Source organism: Callorhinus ursinus, unplaced genomic scaffold (assembly GCF_003265705.2).
Source record: "Callorhinus ursinus isolate GAN/ISIS: 27379988/994484 unplaced genomic scaffold, GSC_fseal_2.0 scaffold32, whole genome shotgun sequence".
NCBI lineage: Eukaryota > Metazoa > Chordata > Mammalia > Carnivora > Otariidae > Callorhinus > Callorhinus ursinus.
Window position 1 is genome coordinate 6,528,988 of NW_027397094.1, and position 26,867 is coordinate 6,555,854.

The 26,867-nt window shown below is 46.1% G+C and overlaps 1 protein-coding gene across 24 annotated transcripts in view; it reads right to left on the reverse strand.

The window, feature by feature from the left end:
* The window catches only part of SGMS1 (sphingomyelin synthase 1), a 266,979-nt gene that overhangs the window by 155,217 nt on the left and 84,895 nt on the right, over positions 1–26,867 (reverse strand). The window contains exon 4 of one of the 24 annotated variants that reach the window (XM_073878945.1): positions 16,320–16,538. The exons of 20 other annotated variants lie outside the window; for them this stretch is intronic. The gene's annotated coding sequence lies outside the window, so the exon portion shown is untranslated. Of the gene's footprint in view, positions 1–13,467; positions 13,604–13,848; positions 13,914–16,084; positions 16,265–16,319; positions 16,539–26,867 lie in introns of those variants that run through there. 3 more of the 24 variants (XM_073878950.1, XM_073878949.1, XM_073878948.1) reach the window with 3 other exon arrangements.

Consider the following 26,867-nt stretch of genomic DNA (forward strand, 5'->3'; position numbering starts at 1 on the left):
AGGGGGAGAAGGAGAATTATTTTCCTGTTACTGGGACTTGGGTGATTTCAAAACAACCTCTCTAATTTATGAATTAGTAATGAAAGATCCATATCAGCAGTTTCAACCTTTCTTTCCCACAGTCAGTAAGAAATGCATATCCCTCAACACCTCTAAATTTGTGTAAGGGCATCTGGAGAAGGTTTACTCCAACACCTGCAAATTCTTTCCCATCATTCACCAGAAGACATTTCGGGATTTATCAGTTTCCTCAAGTTCTGTGGCTTAACTGATTAACCACAATCCAATTTTTTTTTGCTGTTTTTTTTTTAATTGAAGTAGAAGTGAAGGATACAATATCCTATTAGTTTCAGGTGTACATCATAGTGATTCAATATTTTCATACATTATGAAATGATCCCCATGATAAATCTAGTTACCATCTGTTACCATACAAAGTTATTACAATATTACTGACTGTATTCTCTATACTGTACATTATATCCCATGACTTATTTATAACTGGCAGCTGACCTCTGAATCTCCTTCACCTGTTTCTCCCATCCTCCAGCCCCCGCCCTGCTGGTAATCAACAATTTGTTTCTTTTATCTGAGAGTCTGTTTCCATTTTGTTTTGTTTGTTCAGTTGTTTTGTATTTTAGATTCCACATAAAAGTGAAATCATATAGTGTTTGTCCTTGTCTGACTTACTTCACTTAGCATATGACTCCCTAGGCCTACCCATATTGTAAGCAAATGGCAAGATTTTTTTTTTATGGCTGAGTAATATTCCCGTGTGTCTGTGAGTCTGTGTGTGTGCGCGCACATGTGCGCGCATACACATAAACACCGAATCTTCCTTATCCATTCATTTATCGATGGGCACTGAGGTTGCTTCCATATCCAGGCTCCTGTACATATGCTGCGGTAAACATGGGGGTGCAGATATCTTCAAATTAGTGTCTTCATTTTCTTCAGATAAGTAAACAGAAGTGGAACTGCTAGATTATATGATAATTCTATTTTTAATTTTTTAATTTTTAATTTTTTGCAGAACCTCCAGTGGCTGCACCAATTTATATTCCCACCAACAGGGTTCTCTTCTCTCCACATCTTCCATAACACGTGTTATTTTTGTCTTTTTGATGGTAGCCATTCTGACAGGTATGTAGGTAATACATCTCCTGTGGTTCTGATTTGTATTTCCCTGATGATGAGTGATTTTAAGCATCTTTTCATGTATCTGTTGGGCATCTGTATGTCTTCTTTGGAAAAAAAAAAAAAAAGAATCTCTATTCAAGTCCTCCGCTCATTTTTTAACCAGGTTGTTTGTTTTTGGATATTAAGTTGTGTAAGTTCTTTATATATTTTGGATACTAACTCCTTATTGGATATATGATTTGCAAATATCTTCTCCCATTCAGTAGGCTGTCTTTCGTTTTGCTGATGATTTCAACATGATCCAAATCTGAGGCCAAATCAATTCTGTGAGGTTAGAGATGCTTTCAAAAAAGATATAATTATCTGATGACCTTCCTTGCATAATGAATCAACTTCTTCATTAAATGTGTTCTTAAAAAACACATTTCATATTCTCTAAGCATACCATGAAATGAATGAGGGCCATACTGTCAGGTGGAGAGAGGGTACGTTTACCGGAATGAATCTCTAACCCTGTTCCTACACAAAGAGCACAACAGTTGTCGGGTGACCTAAGGGGAGGTAGACGAGTAATCTTTTAAAATTTTATTTTATTCAGGATACAGAAAGGGCATAAAAATCATCAGTACCATAAACAACAGCCAAAATCCATGCCCAATTCATGCACAGAACTTAAAATTCTACCTGCCACACGACAGGGATACGATAAATTTTCTGAACAAGTGCATGTCTTCAACCAATACCATTTTTCATTCTCCAAAAATCCTGATGGGAGCCTTCAGGATTAGTAAATGTGAGATAATTTAACCTGCCTTTTAGTCTCCTTAAAATCAAGGGCAGCCTGTACAAAAATCTACTGGGGTAAAAGAGACAAGTCTCATCACAAGCTCCCAGTGCTGTCAGCGTTGTTTAAAAGAAAGACCACGTTCACCTGGGTGGCTCAGATGGTTAAGCGACTGCCTTCGGCTCAGGTCATGATCCTGGAGTCCCGGGGTCGAGTCCCGCATCGGGCTCCCTGCTCGGCGGGGAGTCTGCTTCTCCCTCTGACCCTGCCCCCTCTCATGCTCTCTATCTCTCATTCTCTCTCTCTCAAATAAATAAATAAAATCTTAAAAAAAAAAAAGACAGACCACGTTCAAAGTAACGTTTCCAAAATCGCTACAAACCTGCCCTGCTGCTCCATGATGTGCTGTTTCAACTCAATCACATCAGCCCTCCAAACGTCTCCGTTGGAAAGGCCAAAAATCACTCATTAGAAAATAAACACAGCTCACTCTAATACATTTGCCCAAAGCAATCTGCTAATGAGAAGAAATGGTCCCCACATCCACAGAGGGTGAGTCCAGTCAGTGGCCAATTTATTCTTTGCCATCTCCGTGCTTGTGCGCGTGTGTGTGTGTCTGATCTGTGAAACAGGAAGCCAGGTGAGATGAGCTCTCTCATCTCCGATCCTGGATTGAAATGATTTGCATTTATAATTATTCCAATTATTCTAACTATTCCAAATTATGAGCAAGAGTCGTGTTTGATTACTGTTGATTAAAAAATTACTGTGGGAGGCAATGTAGTATAATGGTATGAGACAAATTTAAAATTATGTAAATATGACGTCTAGTAGAAGGCATTAGAAATGTGGGGGCGTTCTTGGGTGGCACCATCCTTGGGGTGCCTACTGGCAGCCAGTGAGCGGGGTCCAGAGAGGCCCAGTGGCCTCAAGTATGTGGGACAGGCCCACACAGGTGGTCCCGCCTTAAATAACAACCGTGAGCAACACTGAGGAATCCGGGTTTCAGACCACATGGTTTCTCAGGAGCTGGGTGCCCTTTAATGACCTATGGTTACATCATTTCATTCTGAACCTCAATCTCCTCGAAGGTGAACTGGAAATACGGTCATCTACCTCCCAGGGTTCTTTCTGTGATACCACGATGGGGGCCTGGAGTCACTGCCCACGTTCGTATCTTGGCCCTACACTTACGAACTCTGAGCCTCCCCCCGCCCCCCCCAGTGTGCTCAGCTTAACCTCTTCTCGGTGTCGTCACCCACAAAACTGAGCTGCTGAGTAGCGGCTCAGTGCACGTTAGCTCTAGTACCCTCAGTGCAGGGCTAATGGCTAACAGGTGCTCAGTGGCGCTCCCACTCCGAGGCCGCTCAAGACCACGCTAGAACCCAGCTACACACTTTCAAAAGCTCAGCAACGGCCCCCACCTCCAATCACCGGTGACAAGTACAATTAGTAAAAATTAATTAATTAATTAAAAGGTAGGGTCTATTTCATTAGTGATATCGACATTTTAGCAAATGGTCTTCAAAACCAACCTGCAAACTAGTGTTTTGTCTTGCTTGAAAAAAAAAAGACATACTAATGGCATTGACTACTGAGGCATGGTACACGCAGAGGTTTTCCAGGTGCATCCCACGATATAATAAACAGTCTAGAGGATTAAAACAAAGCCCAGCTTCCAAACTCCAGGTTAAATGCTGAAACATATAACCAAGCAACTAAAACAACCCTAAACCTGTCAAAAACCTGTCTTCCTGTCTAAAAGAACTAAACCAGTTTCTTCGAACATCCTCACATCCTCATGAGATGTGACGTTGGAGAGATGGTGAAAAGTAGCAAACAATGTTTGCATTTGCAGAAATGCATAGATATGAGTAAGCTTAAACCCCCCACCCGCCCACAAAAGGTTAACAAGCAAGAAGTTGGCAGAGAAATGTCCCATGAATGGGTGACACCCACGTACAGATGGAAACCAGAGCAACAACACAGTTCTTTGGCTCCAGTTAAGCTGCAAATCCCTCAGGAGCTTCAGACTCCCCACGAACCAACCCTCAGCACAGCCCCCAGGTCCGGGCAAAGTCCCTCAACCAGGGAGTGAGCGAACCCCATTCCATGCCCATCATCGTAGTTTGAGGTTCTGGGATCTCTCCACAGTCTCACCCACATTTACATTTTCTGGGTTGGTTGGTTTACGGTACCCATCCTAATGGCAATGCTTGATTTTTCAAACTTTAAAACTGGTGAACTGAACTAAATTGTTGTCTCACTTATGCAGTTGGTTAAGAATGTTAGCAAACCTGTTTCTCGTAAGTATGCTGAGAAGTAATTCTGAGAGGTAATTTTCACAGAGCAGCTAGGATTTAAAAAACAAACCAAAACCCCCAAAAAACAAAAACAGAAAACTTTGGACACAAAATCACCCTGTATTCCAATCTGAAAGTACCACTTCTGAGACGGGTAAAGTGCCTTTTCTCAACTTCAGTTTACTCATTAATGAAATTGAGCTCATAAATTACTCACCTATGAAACACTCAGTTCTAGAAGGTGTCGGGAGAATTACATTACAGAACTGGATTGTGCACTTGGCCCAGGCCTCATCAGCCCTGAAAGAAGGACAGGTGACGAGGGGAATGGTTCGTGACTACCGGAATGCCACTAAAACGTCGATCACAAAAAGATCTCGTAGTTAGCATTTTATACCTGCATATCCTTTCCTCCCGTTGATGCAGTAAGCCTGTTCTGTGTAATTCACACATTTTCTCAAGCCTCAAAGCTGTCACTGAAGTGGTGATGAGAACTTGTCACCTATTTTAAATTATATCTAATCTAGTTATAGCAGAAAGGTAGAGAACATTGTGAGACAAGATTGTTTCTCTCTGTTCTCTCAGTTAATAAAGAGTCAATGTCAGATGGCTCTTTCAAATGTGTGGCTTTGGCAAAATCAAGTCCTGTATTAAAGAAACAAGCCTATCTGGGGATCTTTTATTTTGCACCTTTATCTAGCATCTCTTATAAATTCACAGAACTTGAGGGGAAGACAGAAATCATTTAATGCAAACTCCCACCAAATAAGTGCTGTTAGTTCTGTTCCTATGGATTTACTAATAACTCACAGTGAAAGGTAAAACATTTGGGAACCTGAGGCTGATATACGTGTACTTCACCTTTAAGCAAATCAAATAAATAGAAATGGATTTAAAGATAAAAGTTCAACTGAAAGGGTGCTAATTCACCATGGAAAACACTTCTAGACCCCTTATATATGTACGTGTCCACCAGGCATTTTTCTAAGCACTTTATGGTTATTAACACTTTTAACCTCATAGGGATTCGGATTCAGATCCCACTAATATTACAATGCATTTAAATTACTCCTTAAAATTTTGACGCACAGAGAAATGTTCATGTAAGATAACACTCCAAAACTGAAATCGTGATACTGGCTTTGGGTTTCTGCACCGTCGGCAGCTCTCCATCTCTGTAAGCTCATGTTAACCTCTTTCTCCCATGAACCCAAAGAAGTGGGAAACACAGAGATGCCCCGATAATGGCATTAGTTTGGGTTTAGCCAGAAACCGTTTCAACCACTGTTGCGTTAAAATGCTTTAAATTTCCTTCTAATTTCAGTAACTATGGTATATGGGTATGTAACTTTTCATCTTTCACCATTGGTTCAAGATTTAGCACGGGAAATCAGTCCGTTTTTAGAAGAACTCCTTGACCAATCCTAAGCCAGCCCGTGGTGACGCTGACCAGTTATTTCAGAGCATATCCTTTGTGCATCCAGTGTTTCCTCGGGATCCCATTCCGATGCCACGTTCTTGGCTGGGGTATGATGTAAGACCATCACATCCAGGGCCACGTGATACCCACTGGCCCTCACTGGTGATGTTAACTTTCACCCCCCGTTTAAGCTGTTGTCCATTTCCCACACTGAACTGATCCTAATTTTCCCTCTCTAAATCAATTACTAAATTAGTGGGGAGAACAATGACATACTTTAATTTCAGAAACTGACCTCTGCAGTTGATTGGTTAATCAATATTTGCTGAGCACCTGTTACTTGCCAGGCATTCTGGCGATGCTGGAGATGGCAGTGGGGAAACCGACATCCCTGTCCTTGAGGACGGCCGAAAGGCAGGCAGTGGGCAAGCAAATAAATAAAGATACACTTTGTGCCCTGGTGACCAGTGCTTCCCGGGGAATGAAGCAGAGACAGGCGCAGGGAGGGCTGGGAACTCAGTCCTCTAGCCAGCACAGTGCAGAAGAGGTCTTCCCCCAGCAGAAACTGGGCCTCGTCACTTCCTACTTAGAGCACAAAGAGTAAATCAAGCCTTCTCTGCCGACAGCCGGGATCCGCGCAGAGTAACCCAGCGCTGCCAGAGTCGTCTCTTGTCCTCCTCTCTTGTGACTTGTGCTCTGGTAAGAACACCTACGCTTCCCCAAACGTGCCTGGCCTCGGCCCGCATTCCTGCACCAAGGGAAGCCCCTCTTCCTTGTCCATCACAGCACCTCCCAAGACGGGCTTTCAGTGCTGAGGACGGGACCCAGGGAAGGAATCTTGCCCACAAATGCTACCATTCCTTCCCCCCTCCCCCGCCCCGGTTTTTATTTATTTGTGTGAGAGAGAAAGAGACAGCAGGAGGAGAGGTGCAGAGGGAGAAGCAGACCCCCCGCTGAGCAGGGAGCCCGATTCGAGACTCGATCCCAGGACCCTGAGATCATGACCTGAGCCACAGGCAGACACTTAACCGACTGAGCCACCCAGGCGCCTCTAAACCTTACTTTAAAAAAGTAGGACACTTCCTGCTTACTGAATTCCTTATCGAATTCCCCAATCTACAAAGATAAAAATACATCAACAGAGGTAATAGGGAAGAGTAGAATAAAATCCAATAGGTCTCATTTCTTCTGTAAATCCAATCTGCTTTGCTTTTCTGTTTAAGGTTTTATTTATTTCTTAGAGAGAGAGAGAAAGCAGGAGCGGGGCAAGGGGCAGAGAGAGAGAGGGAGAAGCAGACTTCCCGCTGAGCAGGGAGCCCGATGCGGGGCTCCATCCCAGGACCCCAAGATCATGACCTGAGCCGAAGGCAGAGCTTAACTGACTGAGCCCCCCAGGCGCCCCTACAGATTCTACCATTCTAACACAAATGAAAACAGGGTCCTAAATTATCTGAAAATTAAGTGGCAACTACTGACAAGTACATGCTTTATACATCATTTTTAGACAAAATTATGTATTAAATACAAAGGTACTTTGTTACATTGTTTTAATTATCCTAAGCAGAGCACCTAATGAAACATGTTTGAGTTTTCCCTCTTCTCTGGGTTAATTAAGGAAATTAATTTGCAGAGGTAATTCTATGATTCACACACAGACGGAGAAAAATTAGCAGGCATTTCTTGAGCTAAAACAGCTTGTAAATAAACATCATGAATATGTGGACACCCACAAGCAAGTGGAGCCTAATTCCACCCACACAGATGGACTGAGTCACGCTTCAGTGCAATTCAACAAGTCGTTTCTAAAACCTGGTAAGGTGCTCTGTCCTGTGTTTGGTGCCGCACAAGTTTCCAAAGGAGGCTGAAATAGGAACCCCACTTTCAAAGACGTCAGACAATGTGGTGAGATATTCAAATGCGTGGCATCATTAAAATCTTAAACAAAAAAATCTTAAGACTAATTTCTTAGATGATTAGACATAATTACATAAACGCTTACAATTTTAAGTATGGGTATTTAATGAAATTAGAGTTGCACATGTTGCTTCATTGTCCATTTTTGTTGTACGTGTGTTTGCTTGGGGAAGAGAGGAATTGGGTTTTGGGGTTTTCTTAAATTTGTTCCTTTGGGCAGAGGGCTTGCTTTGTGGACAGAGACCGTGTCTTTATTTCCGAGAACTGTATGTGCAATAGAGAGACATCTAACGCACGTCCCAAGACCTCCATCTGCGGCTACGACTGAACAGAACCCCTCCCGTCATCATCTCTCCTGCCTATAACACGATGGAATTTCCACCTCCGGCTTGTCCCCACACCAAGATGATTTACAAGTAAGGGAAGCAAGAGAAAGCCAGACCAGCAAGAAAAGCCGGGAAGGAAAGCTGTAGGCCTAGGCTCACCCCGTCATCCCCAAGGGGGCTAGGGGGGAGTCCCCACTGAGGATCTGCTTCCTGCTATCCGCCCACGGGAGACAAGCAAGCAAACGTCGCACACAGACCCACCTCCGGCCCTTTCTAACTGGAAGACTTCGTCGCTCAGGCTTGTCCACAGACCAACAAATACCTGCCCACATTTCACATTTTCCTGATGAGTTGTTTTTAAATTCACTAAAATTTTAGGATTCTGCCACTTGATACTGTGCAGAGCCAAAACTTTGTCACCTGAGAACATGAGGGCAGTGGAAAAAAGGAAGAAATACCTGTCTTTCAATCTCCAGATCCTTCACTTTCAACGTATTTAGGCAGATGCCCTCAAGAACTCACAAACTTTTTCTAAGGAAGTAAAAATGTGCAAGTTTATAAATATACATCAACTCTGCAATCTTGACAACAGCTCCAAAAAGTGGGTTGATCTGTCACAGGTGTGAAAATGAACGTATCATCCAAATAAAGATTCTCAGCACAAATCAATTTCTCCCAAGACAATGCAAATGGATACAGCTGAGTCCAACCTGAAATGAGGTGAAGTAAAAGACCAGCATGAAACCATGGCCCATACAAACAATGGCTGCCGGGGAAATTCTTCAACCCTTCCTAAAGCCCCGTGAGAGAACTACCACCCTAGCCCCGGCTGGGTGGGGAGTGCCACCTTACTGAAAAATGAGAGTCCTGTACTCCTCCCAGAGGTCTGCAGAAGGCTCAGCCCTCCGAGTAAAAGTCTCAGATGCTCATGTGCCCTGTCCCTGAGAGGGAAATGATTAGCTACTGCCTGGGCAGAGAGGGGAAATGACCTTGCGGGCTTGTGTGAAAACAACAAAATGCTGTTTTTCCAGAACAGTTGATTAAGAACACGCTGTCCTAAGTGCAGTCAAGTGAAACGTTCCTTCCTGGTTCCCAGCCCTCAGAGGAGGAAAAGAACGAAGCCGAACAAAGCCTGGGGGTCACCTCCATGTGCATTTACTGTTCCACAGGCACTGTCATCCTGACAGCCCAGAGTGACTGAGGCCGCAGAGACTCAGGAGGACAGACAGCTGTCAGGATATACTGACTCTGTTGCTCTATGTATTTAACACGGCAAGTTATTAAGATCATACAGGTTTTACAAAGAGAAAGAACGAAGGCCAAGAAAGCTGAGTTAAGTTACGCCAAAACCACAACTACACATCCTCTCATGTTCCTGGGAACCCAGAAGCATGTTCTATCTGCTCTGACTAAGGAAGATTCTAAATGAGATGGCCTATATCAACAGTGACCATATTTCCTATCTAAAAATTGGGACACAATCTGACAAGCATAAACACACACCTGGAATCCACCAGGCAGAATTTTGCAACCAAGGACGGGCTCACAAAATCCCAGTGTGTCACCACCCTGCCCACCTAGCAAGATTCCCAGGCCCCTCCTCTGGAGATCTGATTCAGCAAGCCTGGGTGGTGCCTGAGAATCTCTACTTTTAACAAGCACCCTGAGGAGATTCTTATGCTCGGGCAAGTTTGGGGAACACTGGATTGGACCAATGATACACCATAACACTTAGCTCTCTTTAAGACCATTCCACCTTTAAATTCCACTTAGCAAGAGCATCAATTATGTTAGCTTATAAATGGTAACAATAATGAATATTTGTCTTCTCCCAGCCCCTCAAATCATAACACAATTTTGGTGATGCCCATTTTAGAGAAATGGGTTACGTGACTTGTTCAGGGCTACACAACCAGTGGGTGAAGGGGGGCAGGGGGGCGTTCAGGCTCTGACAGCTACACTCAGAACCATTCCATACACTGCCTCCTCTTTCACAGCATAGATCCTGCTCCTGTTTCACAAGGAAGAGCAGTTGACTGATGCCCAAAAAGTCGTAACGATTTAGGAAAACATTTCTGAACTCTCAGTCCTTTCAAATTGCTAGCTATGTAGCGACCCAGAGATCCACCGCTCTCTCTCTAACAGGAGGTTTTTATCTCGTGCTCCTCTCAGATTTCTCTCTCAGGGAGTTTTGGTCCTAGCCTCCATACCTTTCCCCAGAAAGTATAAAGGAGGCATCAAAGGCCAATGGACCCTCCGAGAAAAACGAGCAATTAGCTTAGAGGAAGGGCAAGGTGCTGTAATTTAGAAGCCCCCAAATCTGAACAATATATCAGACTGAGAGCTAGGTGTCTACAAATCACTAGTAAAGAACAAAAAATACGTGATATTCAAACATTTTCGTGGTTGCTTTCCTCGATCACATCTAACCTAACACTGAATTTAAAAAAAAAAATCAAATGTTTTTGCTCATCCTGCCTAAAAAAAAAAGTCTTGACATATCAAATGAGCAGTAGAGTATCAAAATATCACCCCGCCCCACCGCCCAACCTCTTTCTGGCCTCAGGTTAATTACAAGTCAATCAAGTTTGAAAAGGATACAAAAACCAGAACCCAAATCAAAGTCACGATTCCTTCAACAAGTACTTACGGACGGCCTTCTCTGTGCCAGGCACTGTCCTAGATGCTATGGACACAACCAGAATAACACAGATTAAAAACCCCCGCCCTCAAGAAGCTCACATCCCACTAGAGGATATAAGTACTGTAAGCAAAGAACAAATAAGCTGTTGGTCAGCCCTCACTGGCCTGCAAGCAAAACAAAGCAGGGGCAGGACAGATGTGGCTGCCGTGGTCCCAAAGGTCTTCCCCATAAGGGGCCCTCTGAGCAGAGCCCCCAGGGAGATGGGGAGCAAAGCTACACAATATCCATGGGGAGCATGTCCCCAAAGGGGAAGGAGAATGTGCAGCAGATACTCTCCCATCCAAACGACAAATGCCCCAATTTTCTCTCTGCCTAGATGGCGCCACTCCTCTCCTGGCAGCTCCACACCTCCCCATCCAATCAGCTGGTCATGTAGACCGTACCTCCTCCATGTTCATCTCCAGTCCCTCCCTGAGCAACGCAAGGCCTTGTCCTCACAAGCCTGGATGACCGCAGAAGCTCTACACCTGTCGCCCCATGTCCTTTAGGTTCCCAGCCCCCATGCCTAATTCACTAAGAAGCCAGGGTCGTTTTTTAAAATTAAGGCACGTGTAACCATGTCACAGCCTTCTCTAAACAGCTCCATGCTTCCCACGGCTCTCTGGAATGAAATCTGGACCCTCCTTCATGTCCAGACCCTGCAGGCACAGGCCAGCCCTGCGCGCCTCTCTGATCATTCCCGCCAGCCCCCCACCCAACCCCCCGTCCCAGAGCTCACTAGCCTTCCTTCAGCTTCTCTAACGGGCCTAGCTCCTTTCTGCCCCAGGGCCTTTGCTGGTGTCCCTTCAGCCTGGGGAGACCTTCCCCATCTCCCCAGCACCCCTCCCTGTCATCCCTGCAGCTCACAGTCACTGCCAGGTGGCTTTCCTGACCTGCATCCCTGCAGACCGTACAGTGCACACCTCTGATGCCCCGTTTCTGCGATTCAAGATCTGCCCCACCCCTGGAAGCTCCCAACCAGCTCCATGGCAAGGACCACCTTGGCTGAACTCCCTTTGGCATCTCCAGTGCCTCAAAAACCACTTGGGAAGAGACTCCGCCCTCGCCTCAGCTCCCCTGTGCTCTCCGTCCAGGAGAACGCACCGTTGCATTTTCCCACTGTGTCGTCTACGCCGCGCGCCCTCCGGTCCTAGTAACAGGCCGTGGTGAAATAACGAGGTCCCAAGTGGGTGTGCTCTCAGTTTCACCGCATGTGACAGGGTCAGCCTGTCACGGGATGCCCAGCAAGCAGAAGTGTCCACTCCTGCAGCCTCACAGCCCAGGACAGACAGTCCTCCAGGAGCCAGTGAAAAGGAGCTGGAGGAACAGCAGGCCCTGGGGCGACAGGACGTCCCGCCGGCACACGGTTATCAGACTTTTAGGGGAGGCGCTCACTCCGGCAGGACAGAAAACGCTTGCACACAGCCCGCGGTTCCCACGTGAGTGGCGGCCTCCATCCGCCAGCTGGACGCCAACCAGGCCAAGTGCATTGCTCGCACGTGCGCCCGCTTACCCCAACTGCACCCCTGCAAGAGCCACATGACCTGACCCCCCCTCGGACCAGCAGGGAAGACGGGGACGTCACGGGCTCAGGCTCGCAGAGCTCTTAACTGCTGCGACCCACGAACCAGAAGCAGCCGTCAGACTCCAAAATCTCGGCAAAGCACGGTGATCGGTGCGCAGTGTCCCCATACCGCAAGGGGCTTTACCAAGTGCTGGCTCCGCTGCTCAAGCCCAAGGCCCCCGCCGACAGGCCCGGAGAGCGGCCGTGACCGGCACGAGATCACACAGCCGAAGGCTCCATCCCTGTCCCTCCGTCAGGACCTCCCCTCGCAGGAGGTCCCTGAGGCCCTCAGCGTACATGCCCCACGTCTAGCTGGCCTAAGGAACCCTGTAACATTACAAAGACCCTACGGAAGCTTCTAGAGAGGAGCCAAAGCAAAACAGAAGGACCTACCCCTCTCCTTTCTCGCAGCTCCCCCTGGGCTGAGCCCACACAGGCAGCCCCTGGCCTGCACACCCACACAGCCCTGCTGAGCCCAGAAGCCCGGGGACACCAAGGCCCTGGGCCGCGGCCAGCCGTGCTTGCGGGGAAAGCAGCCAGGGCCCTGACACTCCTGTCCAGAACACCGCTCCCTTGGGAGTGGCAATCAACACAACTGTGCTCGCACGACCCCTTCTGTACAAGAGAGGGGAGGAAGGCCTGAGCCGGGGGGGTCACCTGTACCCAAATCAGTTTACTGTGGCGTCCAACCGCCTCTCACTCTTCCCCAAATTAGCCGGCTCATGGCCACCAGCCGCCGCACGGCCTGCCAGGCCACACCACGCCGGCAGTGAGGTGTGCTTAGGGCTTTCTTGGAGGAACAGGCCTAAATGGCCTTCTGCCATCCTCAGGGGCTTCGACCCCAATACACTAAGTGCCCAAGTGGCACCTCCCAGGAGAACTTCTGTCCTGACCAGGGGCCCCAGACCGCGGCTCAGCCGGAGACTGGACGGGGCCAGCTGAAGCCCCACAGCAGACCCCATCAGGAATGGCCCCCCACCCCCACGCCGGCGCAAGCCCCCAGCCCAGCCACTCAGCCAAGGGCCCCTGGCCACGTCGGACTTCAGACCACACAGGGTGCCGCGTGCAATGCTCTACCTAAAACCGTAACCATGGGGCGCCTGGCTGGCTCAGTCAGTGGAGCATGCGGCTCTTGATCTCCATGTCATGAGCTGGAGCTCCATGCTGGGTGTAGAGATGACTTAAATAAATAAAGTTTAAGAAAAAAAGAAAAACAGAGTTGCATGATCATCCGGTGAGTTTTTTTTTTTAAGTAAAAATCACATAAGCATGTCCGTAAGAGCCCCTCAAACATTTAAAGAGCGTAACAATCTAGGAGAATTAAAAGACCCACCATTCTGCTGCTCACACTTGAGGACCGAGATGTAGGGGACAGAAGGGGACCCCAGCGTCCTTGACACGGACAGTGTCCCCAGCGTTGGCAGTGGGTTGCGGTCTGCAGACTGAGCCTTGATGGCTCACTTCCCTCCTCAACAAACGGGTCAACAACAGCTCGCCCGTGTCACAGTGAGACAGCAAGTGAGAAAGGGGAAGTCAGTCCACTAGCACGTGAACGGCACAAAATAAACCGTAAGTGAATGCTTGCTTCCTTCCCTAATGCACTTGAAGAACTTCCTCTCTGCATCAACATTCCTCTGCCCTTTGATTAATCCCTCATAGTCTTCTTTCAACATTAACAACCCACGGACACTTTTATTCCAGCAATTCAGTATACCTTCCGTATGGACATGTGTGGAAAAATATGTCAGGCTATATGCCCGATGACAGTCACTCCAGCACTGGCTGTGACCTTTAAAAAAAAAAAGTAATAGCAGCTAACTAGAGTACTCTTGTCGAGCTTTAAAGGCGGGTGCTAATAAAAGGAACGAAGTTTAAGGTACACAACTGGACATACTGATCAAATGGATAAAAATAAATTTTGTATACTAACTTTGGTGTCCAAATAGTTTACCAGCGGGGAGGGAAAAAAAAAAGAAGGGTAGGAGGAGATGGGGGCAAAGTAATGCCCCCATGTTCACATCCTAACCCCCCCCCGGAACTATAAATATATTAGCTCACAAGGCAAAAGGGGCTTTGCAGATGGGATCAATTGAGGATCCTGAGGTGCCATGCGTATCCAGGATTCTCCAGTGGGCCCTATCTAATCATATGGGTCCTTAAAATCAGAACCCCTGTCCAGGGTTTGATGACAGAGGAGTGGTCATAGACACAATGGAGGAAGAGGCCACAAACCAAAGAAAAATGGCAGAAGGCGGGCAAGGCCCGAAGCCTCTGACATGTTGATTTTAACCCAGTGAGACCCACATCGGGCTTCTGATCCACAGAAGCATAAGATAATACACGTGTGCTTAACAACAGGAACGTTACAGTAGTTAAGGACGAGAGCAAGAGAAAGAGATGCGGAGGGAAAGGGGGGGTAAATGACTTATAATTTTATATCTTTTTGGACGCTCTGAATATTTACTGTAAATGCAATGCTTTTACTTTAACTCCTATGTAGGCACGGAGGGAAGGAAGAAATTCTTTGCCCAGTGTTCAGGTCATGACTCCCTGACCACAAGAGCTTTCATGTTTCTCAATGAAGTTGGAAAAAAAAATTAATAAAAAAAATAATAAAAGGCTTCCCCACAGCATTCAGCTCCTTCTGCCTGAACGGTGCCGGGTTTCTCTTTCCTGCACCAGACCAAATCCTACCTACACATCAAGGCCCACCTCAAGCGTCATCCCTCGGGGTCTGGGCCTCCTCCCCCGGGCTCTCCGCCATGGCGGGATTTACGGGGCTGTGCGGGGCCTGGCGGAGCCTGGGGGATGGGGAGCTTCCTGGGACCAGGGCCTGTGCCAACCAACTGCTCCCTCCTAACAGGAGGATGATTAGTAAGGGCTTGCCTGACAGAAATCATTACTGGATTGCACTAATGCCAAACCAATCTAGGAAGCACCGGTTTCAAATTAACGAGGAGTCTTCTGCTGGGAAAAACCTGTTGTCATCCGATAGGCATTACCCACCTGTCTGCTTCGCCAGCAGGCCCTGGACATGTCACTCCCCAAAGTCACAGCCAAGCGTTCACTGTGTAAATCCCCTTTCAGAATCAACTTTTGACTTTGATTTACAAAGGCCGTTGATTATTGAGAGACACTGCTTCACAGCTCCAGATCTAATTTCCAGTCTGAATCTTCCAGTTCTGGCTGCCAACACTTGGAAGTTATATTTAAATTAGACTACGGGCAGTCGCGCCGAGATCAGCCCTCCCTCCTCCCACCACACTGAACCTAACGGGACATTTTGTAATCCGTGGGGGGTGGGGAGATCACAGCACAGTTACTACAGCTGAGATCGAAAACAATGCAAAACCTCGTCTGCTCCATTAATGACACTTTTTTTTTTTTAAAGATTTTATCTAGGGGCGCCAGGGTGGCTCAGTCGTTAAGCGTCTGCGTTCGGCTCAGGTCATGATCCCAGGGTCCTGGGATCGAGCCCCGCATCGGGCTCCCTGCTCTGTGGGAAGCCTGCTTCTCCCTCTCCCACTCCCCCTGCTTGTGTTCCCTCTCTTGCTGTGTCTCTGTCAAATAAGTAAATAAAATCTTAAAAAAAAAAAGATTTTATTATTTATTTGCGAGAGAGAGAGAGAGAGAGAGAGAGAGAGAGAGTGCGCGCGAGCACACAAGTAGGGGGAGCAAGCAGACTTCCCGCTGAGTGGGGAGCCCGAATCAGGGCTCAATCCCAGGACGCTGAGAGCATGACCTGAGCTGAAGGCAGACACTTAACTGATTGAGCCACCCAGGCCCCCTATTAATGACACTTTTAGCATCGAAGGAGCCCGGAGAGGAGACAGAGTGACACCTGATTAAATGTTCACATGGTGACGCGTGCCTCCAGCTGTCTCCGCTAACGCTCCAGCAGAGAAGCTCTTGTTTTAACCTCCAGGTCTAACAAATACTAGAGCACCCACCTCTGTGGGAATGGTGGAGTCCAGACTCCCCAAGAGGCTACACTGCAGCGTCCCGATGAGCCGCCCTGTACAACGGAGGACCCAGCGCATGCCATCCAATCATAGACAAGCAGCAGACACGGCCATCCTCGTGGGTGTTAAACCAAAGCTCGTCATTACTTGTTTATTTTCGTTGCTGGTGCTGTTTTCGTCTTAAAGTTAGATCTCTTCAGGTGTAATTTATGTAGGAACCCACCTTTTTCAGGGCAGAGCTCTCTGACTTTTGTCCAAACCACAGAGTCATGTAATCAGCTCCACCGTCAAGATACAGAACATTTCATTTATTCCAAAGAGCTCCTCTTGCCCTTTGTAAGTCCATCCTCCCTGCCCGCTCACGACCACTGTTCCGTCCTCTGCCCTTGTCCTCCAGCCTTGTCCAGAACGTCACGAGACATGGGATCACACAGCATGGACCCTGGAGAGGCACACAGCATGTACCTTTTTGAGTTTGGCTTCTTTCCCAAAACGTATAAAGCACATGAGACTCATTCCAATAACTGTGCATCCCTGTCACTGCTGAGTTAGCATTCCGTTGACAGACATCCCAGCTCACGCACCCACCACTAGCTGAAGAAGGATTTAGTGTTTCCCTGCTTGGGGCAGTCGTGAATGAAGCTGTTAGAAATGCTGAGGAGCAAAGAACAGTAGAACAGATCCACGAAACTAGGAGCTGGTTCTTTGAAAGAATTAACAAGATTGATAAACCCCTGGCCAGACTGATCAAAAAGAAAAGAGAAATGACCCAAATCAACAAAATCATGAATGAAAGAGGAGAGATCACAACCAACACCAAAGAAATACAAACAATTATAAGAACATATTATGAGCAACTCTATGCCAGCAAATCAGATAACCTGGAAGAAATGGGTGCATTCCTAGAGATGTATCAACTACCAAAATTGAACCAGGAAGAAATAGAAAACCTGAACAGACCTATAACCACTAAGGAAATTGAAGCAGTCATCAAAAATCTCCCAACAAACAAAAGCCCAGAGCCAGATGGCTTCCCAGGGGAATTCTATCAGACATTTCAAGAAGAATTAATACCTATTCTCCTGAAACAATCTACACATTCAATGCAATCCCCATCAAAATACCATCCACCTTTTTCAAAGAAATGGAACAAATAATCCTAAAATTTGTATGGAACCAGAAGAGACCCCGAATAGCCAGAGGAATGTTGAAAAAGAAAAGCAAAGCCGGCGGCATCACAATTCCGGACTTCCAGCTCTATTACAAAGCTGTCATCATCAAGACAGTATGGTACTGGCACAAAAACAGACACATCGATCAATGGAACAGAATCGAGAGCCCAGAAATGGACCCTCAACTCTATGGTCAACTCACTTTGACAAAGCAGGAAAGAATGTCCAATGGCAAAAAGACAGTCTCTTCAACAAATGGTGTTGGGAAAATTGGACAGCCACATACAGAAGAATGAAACTGGACCATTTCCTCACACCACACACAAAAATAGACTCCAAATGGTTGAAAGACCTCAATGTGAGACAGGAGTCCATCAAAATCCTAAAGGAGAACACAGGCAGCAACCTCTTCGACCTCAGCCGCAGCAACTTCTTCTTAGAAACATCGCCAAAGGCAAGGGAAGCAAGGGCAAAAATGAACTATTGGGATTTCATCAAGACAAAAAGCTTTTGCACAGCAAAAGAAACAGTCCACAAAACCAAAAGACAACTGACAGAATGGGAGAAAATAGTTGCAAATGACATATCAGATAAAGGGCTAGTATCCAAAATCTATAAAGAACTTATCAAACTCAACACCCAAAGAATAACTAATACAATCAAGAAATGGGCAGAAGACATGAACAGACATTTTTCCAAAGAAGACATCCAAATGGCCAACAGACACATGAAAAAGTGCTCAACATCACTCGGCATCAGGGAAATCCAAATCAAAACCTCCATGAGATACCACCTCACACCCGTCAGAATGGCTAAAATTAACAAGTCAGGGAACGACAGACGTTGGCGGGGATGTGGAGAAAGGGGAACCCTCCTACACTGTTGGTGGGAAGGCAAGCTGGTGCAACCACTCTGGAAAACAGTATGGAGGTTCCTCAAACAGTTGAAAATAGAGCTACCATACAATGCAGCAATTGCGCTACTGGGTATTTACCCCAAAGATACAAATGTAGGGATCCGAAGGGGTACGTGCACCCCAATGTTTATAGCAGCAATGTCCACAATAGCCAAACTGTGGAAAGAGCCAAGATGTCCATCGACAGATGAATGGATAAAGAAGATGGGGTGTATATACACAATGGAATATTATGCAGCCATCAAAAGGAATGAGATCTTGGCATTTGCAACGACGTGGACGGAACTAGAGGGTGTTATGCTGAGTGAAATAAGTCAATCAGAGAAAGACGTGTATCATATGACCTCACTGATATGAGGAATTCTTAATCTCAGGAAACAAACTGAGGGTTGCTGGAGTGGTGGGGGGTGGGAGGGATGGGGTGGCTGGGTGATAGACATTGGGGAGAGTATGTGCTATGGTGAGCGCTGTGAATTGTACAAGACTGATGAATCACAGATCTGTACTTCTGAAACAAATAATGCAATATATGTTAAGAAAAAAAAAAGAAGAAGATAACAGGAGTGGAAGAATGAAGGGGAGTAAGTCGGAGGGGGAGACGAACCAGGAGAGATGATGGACTCTGAAAAACAAACTGAGGGTTCTAGAGGGGAGGAGGGTGGGGGATGGGTTAGCCTGGTGATGGGTATTAAAGAGGGCATGTTCTGCGTGGAGCACTGGGTGTTATGTACAAACAATGAATCATGGAACACTACATCAAAAACTAATGATGTAATGTATGGTGATTAACATAACAATAAAAAATTATTTAAAAAAAAGAAAAGAAAAGAAATGCTGAGGAGCTGTGGAGACACATAAGACCCTGCTCTTGGCCCTGAACTAGTCGGGCCTCCTACACATAGAATGCGTTCACATTTACTAATTAATGTAGGCACTCCCACATCAAAACACTCTTTCTTTTGCAATCCTAATTGTATTGCAATTATTTGAAAGTATCAGAAAATTATTCCAGCCCATACTTTCAAAACCACTAGCTGTTGCAATAAATCACTACACGGCTTGTAACCACAGCCTTCTCTTAGCTAGCACTGTGATTTTTGCCGCCCGTCGGCAGACCAGGGACCAGTGGTCATGACCGTAAGCCCCCCTGAAGAGAAGAGGGGAGGGCACGGCAGCCAGACACACTCTCCCCTTCTGGAAGACCCAGAGAATCTCAGGGATAGCTGGTGTGACGTGGAAAACCACCAGGTAATCATGACCCAAAATATATCCAAAAACTAACAGGTCACCCTTCCACTGGTTTCACTTACAATTTCTCTGTCGTGCCCATACACAGGTAACCAATGCTATCATGACGATGCTGGGTGCTGAAGACCCTGAGCTGTCCGATGCAAGTTGCTAAGGACCGGCAGGCCTCCGGTCCCACAAGTTCAAGTTACACCAAAGTGCTTTCAGTCTCTCTGTTTTCACTACGGATTCCACTGAGAAAAACAGCGAAGCAAGGAAAATTGCTCTTCTCAGCTCCAGCTCAGAAAGCTCACCAGACACCGGTGTGGGCCTCTGGCCCCCAAAGCACCCACCCCGGTGGGGCTCCCCGACAAGGGCACCTTCCCCCGACATGTGCTCTAGGCTCTAAAATTACCGTCTATGCCGCTTCTGTACTGCCCTCCATCCCACGCCCAAACTCCCCTTCCCGGCCAGTTCATCTGGCAAATGGACAATCCAAAGCGTGAAAGACACGAAGTCGCTCCCACCCCAGGGGTTTGGGATAATGGTTCAAGACCACACACTGAGATGTAAAAGTATCTCCCAGGCTCTCACTAGCCCAAAATGTGTTACAATAATTGACTTAAAGATGAGGACAGTGCTAAGAATGCATTAAACACAGTCATCAATTAGTGAGATCGATACTGAGCAACATATTAAGCTCAAAATTAAGCCACTTAAGCCCCAACCATTTTAACTGTATTTGTACACATCTTTTAAAAATATAAGCTTTGGAGCACACATATTCCTAACTGCTCTTTCACATCAGAAACTGGAACTGGGTTATTCCTCGGCCACGGAACACTGCCAGGGATCAGTAGGAACTGTTTACAGAATGACCCAGAGGAAATGTCACACCCCCTGTATTTTCAAACCCACGAAGAATAACTATGAATCAAAGCTAGTCTGAATCTCATTTCAATTCCACATTTCCTCCTACCCAAGGAAAGGAAGCATATTGTTAAGTTCAAAAGACCCAAACAAGATATCAAAAAGCTGCCTGTGAGCACCAAACAAAAGATGTCTTATATAATTTATCTACAAATGCTAAAAATGCAATTCACTGCAATTATGCCTCTGCCTACGGACCATTGTGCCCTGTCATAGATACTTCTAAAGGATGCAGTTGAAGCAAAATGCCCATCTTTCCCGGCAAGAACAGAAACCAACATTTTGGTGATTATCTACCTACTATGTGCATCGAACTCCGATATAATAAGAATTTGAGACTCCTAAATATCCCTTAATGTCCATTCTCCCTTTCTTTCTTAATAACAGAACCCCCACTTTTGTAACTGGTGCCCAGCGTAAGAACCATAGCTCCCAGCGTCTTCTGCAGCTAGGTGCAGCCATGGGGCGACGTTCTAGCCTGGAAGTTCCCAAAGTGGGTCTGGGGGACCCCTGGGAGACCTCGCACCCCTTTTAGGTAATCCATGGGTCCAGAACCATTTTAATAATAACACTAAGATACAATTTACCTCTTTAACGCTCACTCTCTCGTGAGCATATAGGGGAGTTTTTAGAGGCTACGTGACATCTGATGCCACAACAGACGGAAGGCAGAAGCTGATGTGAGCATCCAGCTGTCTCCCATTAAGGCAGAATTAAAGAGATTTACAAAATGTAAAGCAGTGGTAGTCTTCTCACTACTAGTTAGAAAATTTTATTTTTCCGAAAAAAGTAATCTATGCCAACATATAATGGTTCATTATTTTTAAATGAATTATCTTTTTAAATTTAAATTTAATTTAATGGCAGTTTAAAATATTTTAAATTTAAATTTAACTTAATTAAATGGTGGCTTAGAAAAACACAAATTATTTTATAGTTCTGGAGGTCAGAAGTCTAAAAACGAGTCTTATGGGGCCAGCATGAAGGTGTTGGTAGAGCTGAGCTCCACCCTGGCCTTTCCCAGAGGCCGCCTGGGCTCCGTGGCTCGTGCGCCCCTCCCTTCCAGCAATGGCAAGACTTCAATCTCTGCTTCCATCCTCCCGACTCCCTCCTGCCCCCCCTTATAGGGACCCTGGGGATTACCTGGTTACACCAGATCATTCAGGATCCTCTCCCCATCTCAAGATCCTTAACTTAAGCACATGTGCAGTCTCTCTTGCCATGTAATAAGGTAATATATTCACAGGTTCTGGGCATTAGGATGGGGACATCTTTGGGGGCCATTTTTCTGCCTACGGTAAAATGCAAGATATAACGCACATAAGCGAAGCTCTTTGGGGTCCTCAATTGTATTTAAGAGCATAAAGGGTTTCTTCAGAGCAAAACATTTGAGAACTACTGCTCTAGCACATGAACAGATTAGGTAGTTATTAGGTGGGAAAATAAAACCCAGAAAAAGCTAAGTCATTAACCAAAGTCATGAAGACCGTGAACAGAACTTCAGCTTGAACTCAGGTTGTCTGGCTACCGACGAACCTAGTATGACTCCCTCTAGGCCATGCTGTCAACCCCCGAACACCCCGACTGAGAAAAAGACAAACAAAAGTCATTCTGTGGGCAGTTCTGTGGGCATCAAATAAAGGGTATGACAACAAACATTTGGATGTGAATTTGCTGAGTGGGAGGGAGGTCAAGTTTGAGAAGAAGGTGCCAAAAATAAGCCTGCTTTTCAAAACCTTATTTAGAAATAGACAAGTTCATTACCTCATGTGGGAAAGGAGGAAAATGTTACAAATGGCCAAGTGTCCCCATGCTGAGTCAGAGAGAGGAGAAGCCAACCATTCATGGTCTAGACAAGCCCGGTTAGAGCCAAGGTCATGAGACATGGGGCATGGGGCATGTGGCGCAAAGCACTGCTTGGGGTCACACGACAGGGCCTGGTGAGCAGACTCATCTTGACAAGACTGTCAAACCCCAGTTCTTCACACCCTCCCTGAGAAGGACATGTGAGAGACCACATTCCTGGGCTGTCTCTGCGTCGCTCTGATAGGACCAGAGTCAAGACTTCGCAGCGAGAAACTGCATTCGGGTGACTGTGTTAAAATCATGCTAATGATCCAAATCTCAGCCTCCCAAGGACACATATTCACCGTAAGAGGGGAGAATGGGGAAGTCCAAAGGGCCAGCGGCCGCTCTACCCAGTCACTGCCCAGCCGCTCTACCCAGTCACTGCCCGGGCCCAGGAAAAAGGGACGGAACGGGGGATTCGATCCCTCTCTGCGTGCTCAGGCAGTGTGTGCTCCTGCACGGCGGCTCCTCGAGAAGCACTGGCCACTCCTGGCAGCTCCTCAGCTCTTCTGCATCTCCTGCCCCACTCCCCGGGAGAAGCTTCTGGAGTGCTCAGCTAACCACCCCACTTGGAAAGCAAAAACCTCCCCTAGCGCCTGAACTGACAGCCAACAAGAACCCAAAACATGAGGACATAGACTACGTAACTGCTGTCCAGAGGGGAAAAGCCACAGAATCATCTGATGCTTCTGGTTTCCAAGGAAAAGCACAGAGCCAGTAGAACAGGCCATCCTTCAGAATATTTCTAGCCACGGCGCTCAGCGTTTCCCGAGAACGTTTCCAGTGCCTGCCTTTATATGATTACACTGGTGTTACAAAAATCCTCCCTGCAACCTACAGAGCATAAAGATGTTTCGGAGCAGACACGCCTCCCACAGCACTCCCATCACAAAGCCGTAACCCACACACACGGGTCAGAGTGCGGTGGCCCACAGGTGATTATTCTGCTGCAGAATGAATTAAAAAACTATGAAATCAGCAATCTCGGTTGGCATCCATTTTGAAACAAAACATGTTTTCATGTGCCGACACCCAAGGCAACTTGACATTTTAGAGATCAGACATCATGCCTGTTTTCTGTGCCTATTAAGGGGACGTGCAATGTAAAGTCGGGGGTTTGGGGAGACAATGCCTCCTCTAATTCACAGCAGTAAACACCTGTTTTCTGTACTCCGCATGAGGAAGAAAGGCATCCACAGGCAGAGATCCACAATTAAATCTTTTATACCCAGGATTCCTCTAACAGTAAACACGGAGAAGCAGAAGAAAGGAGCGGTGAATAAGAACTCTGTGCTTATGAGTTATTCCAAAAGTAGAGACTTGACTTTCCAAAGAAGCGAATATTAGTAAATTAACTAGAATGAGTGTATTAGATTAACTAGGAAAAAAAAAAAAAAACCAACACAGGCAGAAGTTTAAGGCCATAGTATGTGATGTGAGTGTCGATATAGGTTTAATGAGCTCTCAAGGAGACTGCTACTGTGCTAGCCTGTAGCCATGGGTAAAACAAAGTCATGTACCCGGTAAAGTTTTAAGAGTCAAAGAAAACTGATAAAGGGCACATACAGAAAGCTGACTATGAAGTATTGCTTGGGTACTACCAATTTAGAAATTACAGTGGACTAGGTATTTGAAGGGCCCATCTGCTATGCTGGAATTAGGTTCTGAATAAATTAATTTTAGGAATACTTTCTAGTACATTGGCTAGCTCCAGCTAGAGAAACAAACACCAGGAAGACATGGCAGGGACAGCACACTGAAACCTGACCAAAGAAGAGAGCAGCAGTTGCCGTGGAGGCCAGGTGAATACCAGCAACGGGATGGGGCATCCAGACCCTCCGCTTTCTGCAGGGACAGAAAACCCAACCAGAGACCAGGATTCCCAAAGGAAATGAACATGGTCCTGGCTCTGTAGCACCCTCCTGGCTCCGAGGACAAACACACATAAATTTCAACAAGACCTCAGGATTCTGCTATATAATTATCAAACAAATATGAGCACATAATCAAAGCTCACCATGGATACTAGGAAACAAGCCACAAACACAGATTTATTGGCATTATCCGATGCAGAATATGGAACAACTCTGTTTGGTGTTGCTTACAGATATGAAAGATGGAGGTGGAAAAAAAATGAGCAAGCAAAAAAGAGACCACTAAATATATTCAGCAGATTGGAAGCAGAAATTGAGCTTTTCAAGATGAAGAAATAGGGGGCCTGGGTGGCTCAGGTGGTTAAGCATCTGCCTTCGGCTCAGGTCATGATCCCAGCCGTCCTGGGATCGAGCCCCACATCAGGCTCCCTGCTCAGTGGGTAGCATGCTTCTCCCTCTCACTCTGCTCATGCTCTCTAATAAATTACTTTTTAAAAGTATTAAGAAATATAATCATTGGAATTAAAAACTCAAAGGATGGGTTAAATAAAAAATTCAACACCACTGAAGAGAAAAGTACTGAACTGGAAGCTAAATCTTATGAAATTACCTAGAATCAAACAGAGAGAAAGGACAGGGAAGAAAATACCAATTACAAAGTAAAAGACACAGAGAAGAAAAAGAGAAGCTCTAACATCTACTTATCAAAACCAGAAGGAGCAAATAGAGAGAGGGGCGAGAGACAGCATTCAGAGCATTAATAGCTGGGAAATTTTCAGAGCCAATGAAAGGTATGAATCTATAGATACACAACACACAACAAATACAAACAGTATAAAAACCAGAAAGCCACACACAGACACAGGGCAGGGAGACTGCGGGGACCCGATGACAAGTAAGTGATCTCAAAATAAGGCAAGCCATTTACCAAAGAGTGACGATGAAAGACCTACTGTGGTTTCCCAAGAGCAACAACAAAAGCCGTAGGACGATGAGCAGTATGTTCACGATGCTGCCAGACAGTGGCTGTCAGCTAAGAACTGGGACAGCAACATGAACACATGTTCACATAAACCAAAGTCGAGAGAAGCTATGACCTAGCGATTCTGAGGGAAGACAATTCTGAAGGAGGCACCTCTCACCAGGGGAAAGGTACAGGATGAAAGAAGGGAAGAGACGCAAGACATGGTGGACATATGAAATTAAACATAGTGTCTCTAACGGGTAACCATAGTCTGACGTGTCGGGCAAAACACAGAACTGAAACACAGAAAGGAAGGCATGAGAACAGAAGGAGACACTGTTCACTAGGTGTCCTACGAGTTTCCTACTATTCTGAGAGGGGATGGCAACACCTTAACTACGGATTGACTTCAAAACCGTGAAGCATGCACAGTGTACTTTCAGGGTAATCACAGAAGGACAGAAATGGAATGCATTCCAAACCCGCAGAGAAAAGAACACTGAATGAGAACACAAATCAACAAAAACTTCAATCAATCAAAAAAAAAAAGATTAGCAATGAAAATGAACCAAACACATATAGTTAAGAGAGTATTAGACAGTATTTCAAAAAAAAAAAAAAACCAGAAACGAAGAAAAGCGCCAGTAGTCATACAATAAAAGACTGAAAATTTTGTCTTACATTAAAATCACAAACTCTGTTCTCCAAAGTATACTAAAAAGAAAAATGCTCAACCTCACTATTAATCAGGAAAATGCAAATTAAGACCAAGTGATATACTATCTTATACCCACTACACTGGCAACAAAATACCCAATTTTGGAAGGAAGTGGAGCAACAGATAAAAATGTGATAGATTTTTTTAGAAGATTTTATTTATTTATTTTTGTGAGAGAGAGAACACAAGCCGGGGGCAGGGGGGCGGTGCAGAGGGAGAAGCAGGCTCCCCACTGATCAGGGAGCCCGACATGGGGCTTGATCCCAGGACCCCGGCCTCATGACCTGAGCCGAAGGCAGACACTTCACCAACTGAGCCCCCCTGGTTCACATGCAACAAGTGAATGGGAACAACACAACTGAGTAAATGTAACCTGCAGAATGCTATGTGCAATATACCCTTCTTACCCAGCCTGAAAACAAACAACACAAAGCACTCTCCTGTTTGCATATGTACACAGAGATGGGAATTGTGTTTCAGGATGCAAAGCAACCAGCACCAGGAAGAGCGCAGTCCCATGCAGGGGATTTTCACTCTCGGTCAAGGCTGTTTCTCAACACAAGCAATGGTGTGCTGGTCTGGTTCTGGAGCAAACCCTTCACGTCATCCAGGCCAGCAGGCCCAATGACACAGCCCCAGGCTGTCCAAGTGCAGAGCAGAGCACACGCTGGGTAGCCACAATCTTCCCAGACAGAGAGCCTCCATCACAACCAATTCCAGAATACAGGAAATGTCCTGGCCCCAAATGGCACCCTAGGCCCCCTGCCCCTGGAACCTCCCCTCATAATTTCTTCTACAAACAATTAAATTACGATGTATAGTTTTGGTTAAAGGTGAAAAATGGTGTAGACTCAGGAGAGATTTTCCTGAATCCTGAATCCATATGGCCCTTTTTCCTTTTAAATGTCCTCATTGATTATGTGACTTGAGAGCTCACAACGCCCTTTCTGTCCTCTTCAGCGACCCTGGCAGAGGCTACTGTGCGGGTCCTTCGTTTCCCACACGTCTACACCCTGGCCTGTGCTGCCTTCCCAGTCCAATCCTGTCTCCTTCCTTCCCAACCAGACTTGGCCTTCCCTGGGCTGATGTAGAGCTGGGGCCCCTCGAAGGCCTGGAGGCCCC